Source organism: Medicago sativa, chromosome 7, assembly GCF_051527215.1.
Source record: "Medicago sativa cultivar Bolivia chromosome 7, Bolivia_mono, whole genome shotgun sequence".
In the NCBI taxonomy this organism is placed as follows: domain Eukaryota; kingdom Viridiplantae; phylum Streptophyta; class Magnoliopsida; order Fabales; family Fabaceae; genus Medicago; species Medicago sativa.
The window spans coordinates 40,408,238-40,420,068 of record NC_140755.1 but is presented as its reverse complement, the minus strand read 5'-3'; positions in this window follow the sequence as shown (position 1 = coordinate 40,420,068).

Genomic DNA, 11,831 nt, shown 5'->3' with positions numbered 1-11,831 from the left:
ATCTCAATACTTTCTATTTACCAAATTTAAAACGAAATTGGTTCAAATATTATGTTACGCAATAAAGGACATCGAGGGACAAATTCAACATTAATATTTATCAAACTTTTAACCATATAGGCTAAAATCTCATTTTTGGGACAATGGTCATTCAAATAATTTCATTTTGCCGAATACAAAACCAAATAGGTTCACATATCATGTTTCGTATCAAGGGAGATCGAGGGACAAGTTCAACCTTTATCAAACTTCTAACCATATAGGCTAAAATCTCATTTTCGCGACAAAGTCATTCCCATACTTTCATTTTTCCGAATATAAAACCAAATAGGTTCACATATCGTCTTTCGCATCAAGGGAGATCGAGGGACAAGTTCACTGTTTATCATATAGGCTAAAATCTCATTTTCGCGACAAAGTCATTCCAATGCTTTCATTTTTCCGAATATAAAACCAAATAGGTTCACATATCATGTTTCGCATCAAGGGACATCGAGGGACAAGTTCATTGTTTATCAAACTTCTAACCACATAGGCTAACATTTCATTTTCACGACAAGGGTCATTTCAATACTTTCATTTTACCGAATTTCAAACCAAATAGCTTCGCATATCATGTTTCGCATCAAGGGACATCGAGGGACATGTTCAACCTTCATATTTAACAAACATGTAACAATATAAGCTAAATTATCGTTTTTGCGATAAGGGTCATCTCATTACTTTCTATTCACTAAATTTAAAACGAAATTGGTTCAAATATTATGTTACGCAATAAAGGACATCGAGGTACAATTTCAACATTAATATTTATCAAACTTTTAACCATATAGGCTAAAATCTCATTTTTGGGACAATGGTCATTCAAATAATTTCATTTTGCCGAATACAAAACCAAATAGGTTCACATATCATTTTTTATATCAAGGGAGATCGAGGGACAAGTTCAACCTTTATCAAACTTCTAACCATATAGGCTAAAATCTCATTTTCGCGACAAAGTCATTCCAATACTTTCATTTTTCCGAATATAAAACTAAATAGATTCACATATCATCTTTCGCATCAAGGGACATCGAGGGACAAGTTCACTGTTTATCAAACTTCTAACCACATAGGCTAACATTTCATTTTCGCGACAAGGGTCATGTCAATACTTTCATTTTACCAAATTTTAAACCAAATAGGTTCACATATCATGTTTCGCATCAAGGGACATCGAGGGACATGTTCAACCTTCATATTTAACAAACATGTAACAATATAAGCTAAAATCTCGTTTTCGCGATAAGGGTCATTTCATTACTTTCTATTTACCAAATTTAAAACGAAATTGGTTCAAATATTATGTTACGCAATAAAGGACATCGAGGGACAAATTCAACATTAATATTTATCAAACTTTTAACCATATAGGCTAAAATCTCATTTTTGGGACAATGGTCATTCAAATAATTTCATTTTGCCGAATACAAAACCAAATAGGTTCACATATCATGTTTCGTATCAAGGGAGATCGAGGGACAAGTTCAACCTTTATCAAACTTCTAACCATATAGGCTAAAATCTCATTTTCGCGACAAAGTCATTCCAATACTTTCATTTTTCCAAATATAAAACCAAATAGGTTCACATATCTTGTTTCGCATCATGGGACATCGAGGGACAAGTTCACTGTTTATCAAACTACTAACCACATACGCTAACATTTCATTTTCGCGACCAGGGTCATTTCAATACTTTCATTTTACCAAATTTCAAACCAAATAGGTTCACATATCATGTTTCGCATCAAGGGACATCGAGGGACATGTTCAACCTTCATATTTAACAAACATGTAACAATATAAGCTAAAATATCATTTTCGCGATAAGGGTCATCTCATTACTTTCTATTTACTAAATTTAAAACGAAATTGGTTCAAATATTATGTTACGCAATAAAGGACATCAAGGGACAATTTCAACATTAATATTTATCAAACTTTTAACCATATCGGCAAAAATCTCATTTTTGGGACAATGGTCATTCAAATAATTTCATTTTGCCGAATACAAAACCAAATAGGTTCACATATCATGTTTCGTATCAAGGGAGATCGAGGGACAAGTTCAACCTTTATCATATAGGCTAAAATCTCATTTTCGCGACAAAGTCATTCCAATGCTTTCATTTTTCCGAATATAAAACCAATAGGTTCACATATCATGTTTCGCATCAAGGGACATCGAGGGACAAGTTCACTGTTTATCAAACTTCTAACCACATAGGCTAACATTTCATTTTCACGACAAGGGTCATTTCAATACTTTCATTTTACCAAATTTTAAACCAAATAGGTTCACATATCATGTTTCGCATCAAGGGACATCGAGGGACATGTTCAACCTTCATATTTAACAAACATGTAACAATATAAGCTAAAATATCATTTTCGCGATAAGGGTCATCTCATTACTTTCTATTTACTAAATTTAAAACGAAATTGGTTCAAATATTATGTTACGCAATAAAGGACATCAAGGGACAATTTCAACATTAATATTTATCAAACTTTTAACCGTATAGGCAAAAATCTCATTTTTGGGACAATGGTCATTCAAATAATTTCATTTTGCCGAATACAAAACCAAATAGGTTCACATATCATGTTTCGTATCAAGGGAGATCGAGGGACAAGTTCAACCTTTATCATATAGGCTAAAATCTCATTTTCGCGACAAAGTCATTCCAATGCTTTCATTTTTCCGAATATAAAACCAAATAGGTTCACATATCATGTTTCGCATCAAGGGACATCGAGGGACAAGTTCATTGTTTATCAAACTTCTAACCACATAGGCTAACATTTCATTTTCACGACAAGGGTCATTTCAATACTTTCATTTTACCAAATTTCAAACCAAATAGGTTCACATATCATGTTTCGCATCAAGGGACATCGAGGGACATGTTCAACCTTCATATTTAACAAACATGTAACAATATAAGCTAAAATATCATTTTCGCGATAAGGGTCATCTCATTACTTTCTATTTACTAAATTTAAAACGAAATTGGTTCAAATATTATGTTACGCAATAAAGGACATCAAGGGACAATTTCAACATTAATATTTATCAAACTTTTAACCATATAGGCAAAAATCTCATTTTTGGGACAATGGTCATTCAAATAATTTCATTTTGCCGAATACAAAACCAAATAGGTTCACATATCATGTTTCGTATCAAGGGAGATCGAGGGACAAGTTCAACCTTTATCATATAGGCTAAAATCTCATTTTCGCGACAAAATCATTCCAATGCTTTCATTTTTCCGAATATAAAACCAAATAGGTTCACATATCATGTTTCGCATCAAGGGACATCGAGGGACAAGTTCATTGTTTATCAAACTTTTAACCACATAGGCTAACATTTCATTTTCACGACAAGGGTCATTTCAATACTTTCATTTTACCGAATTTCAAACCAAATAGCTTCACATATCATGTTTCGCATCAAGGGACATCGAGGGACATGTTCAACCTTCATATTTAACAAACATGTAACAATATAAGCTAAAATCTCGTTTTCGCGATAAGGGTCATCTCAATACTTTCTATTTACGAAATTTAAAACGAAATTGGTTCAAATATTATGTTACGCAATAAAGGACATCGAGGGACAAATTCAACATTAATATTTATCAAACTTTTAACCATATAGGCTAAAATCTCATTTTTGGGACAATGGTCATTCAAATAATTTCATTTTGCCGAATACAAAACCAAATAGGTTCACATATCATGTTTCGTATCAAGGGAGATCGAGGGACAAGTTCAACCTTTATCAAACTTATAACCATATAGGCTAAAATCTCATTTTCGCGACAAAGTCATTCCAATACTTTCATTTTTCCGAATATAAAACTAAATAGATTCACATATCATCTTTCGCATCAAGGGACATCGAGGGACAAGTTCACTTTTTATCAAACTTCTAATCACATAGGCTAACATTTCATTTTCGCGACAAGGGTCATTTCAATACTTTCATTTTACCAAATTTCAAACCAAATAGGTTCACATATCATGTTTCGCATCAAGGGTCATCAAGGGACATGTTCAACCTTCATATTTAACAAACATGTAACAATATAAGCTAAATTATCGTTTTTGCGATAAGGGTCATCTCATTACTTTCTATTCACTAAATTTAAAACGAAATTGGTTCAAATATTATGTTACGCAATAAAGGACATCGAGGTACAATTTCAACATTAATATTTATCAAACTTTTAACCATATAGGCTAAAATCTCATTTTTGGGACAATGGTCATTCAAATAATTTCATTTTGCCGAATACAAAACCAAATAGGTTCACATATCATTTTTTATATCAAGGGAGATCGAGGGACAAGTTCAACCTTTATCAAACTTCTAACCATATAGGCTAAAATCTCATTTTCGCGACAAAGTCATTCCAATACTTTCATTTTTCCGAATATAAAACTAAATAGATTCACATATCATCTTTCGCATCAAGGGACATCGAGGGACAAGTTCACTGTTTATCAAACTTCTAACCACATAGGCTAACATTTCATTTTCGCGACAAGGGTCATTTCAATACTTTCATTTTACCAAATTTTAAACCAAATAGGTTCACATATCATGTTTCGCATCAAGGGACATCGAGGGACATGTTCAACCTTCATATTTAACAAACATGTAACAATATAAGCTAAAATCTCGTTTTCGCGATAAGGGTCATTTCATTACTTTCTATTTACCAAATTTAAAACGAAATTGGTTCAAATATTATGTTACGCAATAAAGGACATCGAGGGACAAATTCAACATTAATATTTATCAAACTTTTAACCATATAGGCTAAAATCTCATTTTTGGGACAATGGTCATTCAAATAATTTCATTTTGCCGAATACAAAAGCAAATAGGTTCACATATCATGTTTCGTATCAAGGGAGATCGAGGGACAAGTTCAACCTTTATCAAACTTCTAACCATATAGGCTAAAATCTCATTTTCGCGACAAAGTCATTCCAATACTTTCATTTTTCCAAATATAAAACCAAATAGGTTCACATATCTTGTTTCGCATCATGGGACATCGAGGGACAAGTTCACTGTTTATCAAACTACTAACCACATACGCTAACATTTCATTTTCGCGACCAGGGTCATTTCAATACTTTCATTTTACCAAATTTCAAACCAAATAGGTTCACATATCATGTTTCGCATCAAGGGACATCGAGGGACATGTTCAACCTTCATATTTAACAAACATGTAACAATATAAGCTAAAATATCATTTTCGCGATAAGGGTCATCTCATTACTTTCTATTTACTAAATTTAAAACGAAATTGGTTCAAATATTATGTTACGCAATAAAGGACATCAAGGGACAATTTCAACATTAATATTTATCAAACTTTTAACCGTATAGGCAAAAATCTCATTTTTGGGACAATGGTCATTCAAATAATTTCATTTTGCCGAATACAAAACCAAATAGGTTCACATATCATGTTTCGTATCAAGGGAGATCGAGGGACAAGTTCAACCTTTATCATATAGGCTAAAATCTCATTTTCGCGACAAAGTCATTCCAATGCTTTCATTTTTCCGAATATAAAACCAAATAGGTTCACATATCATGTTTCGCATCAAGGGACATCGAGGGACAAGTTCATTGTTTATCAAACTTCTAACCACATAGGCTAACATTTCATTTTCACGACAAGGGTCATTTCAATACTTTCATTTTACCAAATTTCAAACCAAATAGGTTCACATATCATGTTTCGCATCAAGGGACATCGAGGGACATGTTCAACCTTCATATTTAACAAACATGTAACAATATAAGCTAAAATATCATTTTCGCGATAAGGGTCATCTCATTACTTTCTATTTACTAAATTTAAAACGAAATTGGTTCAAATATTATGTTACGCAATAAAGGACATCAAGGGACAATTTCAACATTAATATTTATCAAACTTTTAACCATATAGGCAAAAATCTCATTTTTGGGACAATGGTCATTCAAATAATTTCATTTTGCCGAATACAAAACCAAATAGGTTCACATATCATGTTTCGTATCAAGGGAGATCGAGGGACAAGTTCAACCTTTATCATATAGGCTAAAATCTCATTTTCGCGACAAAATCATTCCAATGCTTTCATTTTTCCGAATATAAAACCAAATAGGTTCACATATCATGTTTCGCATCAAGGGACATCGAGGGACAAGTTCATTGTTTATCAAACTTTTAACCACATAGGCTAACATTTCATTTTCACGACAAGGGTCATTTCAATACTTTCATTTTACCGAATTTCAAACCAAATAGCTTCACATATCATGTTTCGCATCAAGGGACATCGAGGGACATGTTCAACCTTCATATTTAACAAACATGTAACAATATAAGCTAAAATCTCGTTTTCACGATAAGGGTCATCTCAATACTTTCTATTTACCAAATTTAAAACGAAATTGGTTCAAATATTATGTTACGCAATAAAGGACATCGAGGGACAAATTCAACATTAATATTTATCAAACTTTTAACCATATAGGCTAAAATCTCATTTTTGGGACAATGGTCATTCAAATAATTTCATTTTGCCGAATACAAAACCAAATAGGTTCACATATCATGTTTCGTATCAAGGGAGATCGAGGGACAAGTTCAACCTTTATCAAACTTATAACCATATAGGCTAAAATCTCATTTTCGCGACAAAGTCATTCCAATACTTTCATTTTTCCGAATATAAAACTAAATAGATTCACATATCATCTTTCGCATCAAGGGACATCGAGGGACAAGTTCACTGTTTATCAAACTTCTAATCACATAGGCTAACATTTCATTTTCGCGACAAGGGTCATTTCAATACTTTCATTTTACCAAATTTCAAACCAAATAGGTTCACATATCATGTTTCGCATCAAGGGTCATCAAGGGACATGTTCAACCTTCATATTTAACAAACATGTAACAATATAAGCTAAATTATCGTTTTTGCGATAAGGGTCATCTCATTACTTTCTATTCACTAAATTTAAAACGAAATTGGTTCAAATATTATGTTACGCAATAAAGGACATCGAGGTACAATTTCAACATTAATATTTATCAAACTTTTAACCATATAGGCTAAAATCTCATTTTTGGGACAATGGTCATTCAAATAATTTCATTTTGCCGAATACAAAACCAAATAGGTTCACATATCATTTTTTATATCAAGGGAGATCGAGGGACAAGTTCAACCTTTATCAAACTTCTAACCATATAGGCTAAAATCTCATTTTCGCGACAAAGTCATTCCAATACTTTCATTTTTCCGAATATAAAACTAAATAGATTCACATATCATCTTTCGCATCAAGGGACATCGAGGGACAAGTTCACTGTTTATCAAACTTCTAACCACATAGGCTAACATTTCATTTTCGCGACAAGGGTCATTTCAATACTTTCATTTTACCAAATTTTAAACCAAATAGGTTCACATATCATGTTTCGCATCAAGGGACATCGAGGGACATGTTCAACCTTCATATTTAACAAACATGTAACAATATAAGCTAAAATATCATTTTCGCGATAAGGGTCATCTCATTACTTTCTATTTACTAAATTTAAAACGAAATTGGTTCAAATATTATGTTACGCAATAAAGGACATCAAGGGACAATTTCAACATTAATATTTATCAAACTTTTAACCATATCGGCAAAAATCTCATTTTTGGGACAATGGTCATTCAAATAATTTCATTTTGCCGAATACAAAACCAAATAGGTTCACATATCATGTTTCGTATCAAGGGAGATCGAGGGACAAGTTCAACCTTTATCATATAGGCTAAAATCTCATTTTCGCGACAAAGTCATTCCAATGCTTTCATTTTTCCGAATATAAAACCAAATAGGTTCACATATCATGTTTCGCATCAAGGGACATCGAGGGACAAGTTCACTGTTTATCAAACTTCTAACCACATAGGCTAACATTTCATTTTCACGACAAGGGTCATTTCAATACTTTCATTTTACCAAATTTTAAACCAAATAGGTTCACATATCATGTTTCGCATCAAGGGACATCGAGGGACATGTTCAACCTTCATATTTAACAAACATGTAACAATATAAGCTAAAATCTCGTTTTCGCGATAAGGGTCATTTCATTACTTTCTATTTACCAAATTTAAAACGAAATTGGTTCAAATATTATGTTACGCAATAAAGGACATCGAGGTACAATTTCAACATTAATATTTATCAAACTTTTAACCATATAGGCTAAAATCTCATTTTTGGGACAATGGTCATTCAAATAATTTCATTTTGCCGAATACAAAACCAAATAGGTTCACATATCATTTTTCGTATCAAGGGAGATCGAGGGACAAGTTCAACCTTTATCAAACTTCTAACCATATAGGCTAAAATCTCATTTTCGCGACAAAGTCATTCCAATACTTTCATTTTTCCGAATATAAAACTAAATAGATTCACATATCATCTTTCGCATCAAGGGACATCGAGGGACAAGTTCACTGTTTATCAAACTTCTAACCACATAGGCTAACATTTCATTTTCGCGACAAGGGTCATTTCAATACTTTCATTTTACCAAATTTTAAACCAAATAGGTTCACATATCATGTTTCGCATCAAGGGACATCGAGGGACATGTTCAACCTTCATATTTAACAAACATGTAACAATATAAGCTAAAATCTCGTTTTCGCGATAAGGGTCATTTCATTACTTTCTATTTACCAAATTTAAAACGAAATTGGTTCAAATATTATGTTACGCAATAAAGGACATCGAGGGACAAATTCAACATTAATATTTATCAAACTTTTAACCATATAGGCTAAAATCTCATTTTTGGGACAATGGTCATTCAAATAATTTCATTTTGCCGAATACAAAAGCAAATAGGTTCACATATCATGTTTCGTATCAAGGGAGATCGAGGGACAAGTTCAACCTTTATCAAACTTCTAACCATATAGGCTAAAATCTCATTTTCGCGACAAAGTCATTCCAATACTTTCATTTTTCCAAATATAAAACCAAATAGGTTCACATATCTTGTTTCGCATCATGGGACATCGAGGGACAAGTTCACTGTTTATCAAACTACTAACCACATACGCTAACATTTCATTTTCGCGACCAGGGTCATTTCAATACTTTCATTTTACCAAATTTCAAACCAAATAGGTTCACATATCATGTTTCGCATCAAGGGACATCGAGGGACATGTTCAACCTTCATATTTAACAAACATGTAACAATATAAGCTAAAATATCATTTTCGCGATAAGGGTCATCTCATTACTTTCTATTTAATAAATTTAAAACGAAATTGGTTCAAATATTATGTTACGCAATAAAGGACATCAAGGGACAATTTCAACATTAATATTTATCAAACTTTTAACCATATCGGCAAAAATCTCATTTTTGGGACAATGGTCATTCAAATAATTTCATTTTGCCGAATACAAAACCAAATAGGTTCACATATCATGTTTCGTATCAAGGGAGATCGAGGGACAAGTTCAACCTTTATCATATAGGCTAAAATCTCATTTTCGCGACAAAGTCATTCCAATGCTTTCATTTTTCCGAATATAAAACCAAATAGGTTCACATATCATGTTTCGCATCAAGGGACATCGAGGGACAAGTTCACTGTTTATCAAACTTCTAACCACATAGGCTAACATTTCATTTTCACGACAAGGGTCATTTCAATACTTTCATTTTACCAAATTTTAAACCAAATAGGTTCACATATCATGTTTCGCATCAAGGGACATCGAGGGACATGTTCAACCTTCATATTTAACAAACATGTAACAATATAAGCTAAAATCTCGTTTTCGCGATAAGGGTCATTTCATTACTTTCTATTTACCAAATTTAAAACGAAATTGGTTCAAATATTATGTTACGCAATAAAGGACATCGAGGGACAAATTCAACATTAATATTTATCAAACTTTTAACCATATAGGTTAAAATCTCATTTTTGGGACAATGGTCATTCAAATAATTTCATTTTGCCGAATACAAAACCAAATAGGTTCACATATCATTTTTCGTATCAAGGGAGATCGAGGGACAAGTTCAACCTTTATCAAACTTGTAACCATATAGGCTAAAATCTCATTTTCGCGACAAAGTCATTCCAATACTTTCATTTTTCCGAATATAAAACTAAATAGGTTCACATATCATCTTTCGCATCAAGGGACATCGAGGGACAAGTTCACTGTTTATCAAACTTCTAGCCACATAGGCTAAAATTTCATTTTCGCGACAAGGGTCATTTCAATACTTTCATTTAATCGAATTTCAAACCAAATAGGTTCACATATCATGTTTCGCTTCAAGGGACATCGAGGGACATGTTCAACCTTCATATTTAACAAACATGTAACAATATAAGCTAAAATATCATTTTCGCGATAAGGGTCATCTCATTACTTTCTATTTACTAAATTTAAAACGAAATTGGTTCAAATATTATGTTACGCAATAAAGGACATCAAGGGACAATTTCAACATTAATATTTATCAAACTTTTAACCATATCGGCAAAAATCTCATTTTTGGGACAATGGTCATTCAAATAATTTCATTTTGCCGAATACAAAACCAAATAGGTTCACATATCATGTTTCGTATCAAGGGAGATCGAGGGACAAGTTCAACCTTTATCATATAGGCTAAAATCTCATTTTCGCGACAAAGTCATTCCAATGCTTTCATTTTTCCGAATATAAAACCAAATAGGTTCACATATCATGTTTCGCATCAAGGGACATCGAGGGACAAGTTCACTGTTTATCAAACTTCTAACCACATAGGCTAACATTTCATTTTCGCGACAAGGGTCATTTCAATACTTTCATTTTACCAAATTTCAAACCAAATAAGTTCACATATCATGTTTCGCATCAAGGGACATCGAGGGACATGTTCAACCTTCATATTTAACAAACATGTAACAATATAAGCTAAAATATCATTTTCGCGATAAGGGTCATCTCATTACTTTCTATTTACTAAATTTAAAACGAAATTGGTTCAAATATTATGTTACGCAATAAAGGACATCAAGGGACAATTTCAACATTAATATTTATCAAACTTTTAACCATATAGGCAAAAATCTCATTTTTGGGACAATGGTCATTCAAATAATTTCATTTTGCCGAATACAAAACCAAATAGGTTCACATATCATGTTTCGTATCAAGGGAGATCGAGGGACAAGTTCAACCTTTATCATATAGGCTAAAATCTCATTTTCGCGACAAAGTCATTCCAATGCTTTCATTTTTCCGAATATAAAACCAAATAGGTTCACATATCATGTTTCGCATCAAGGGACATCGAGGGACAAGTTCACTGTTTATCAAACTTCTAACCACATAGGCTAACATTTCATTTTCACGACAAGGGTCATTTCAATACTTTCATTTTACCGAATTTCAAACCAAATAGCTTCACATATCATGTTTCGCATCAAGGGACATCGAGGGACATGTTCAACCTTCATATTTAACAAACATGTAACAATATAAGCTAAAATCTCGTTTTCGCGATAAGGGTCATCTCAATACTTTCTATTTACCAAATTTAAAACGAAATTGGTTCAAATATTATGTTACGCAATAAAGGACATCGAGGGACAAATTCAACATTAATATTTATCAAACTTTTAACCATATAGGCTAAAATCTCATTTTTGGGACAATGGTCA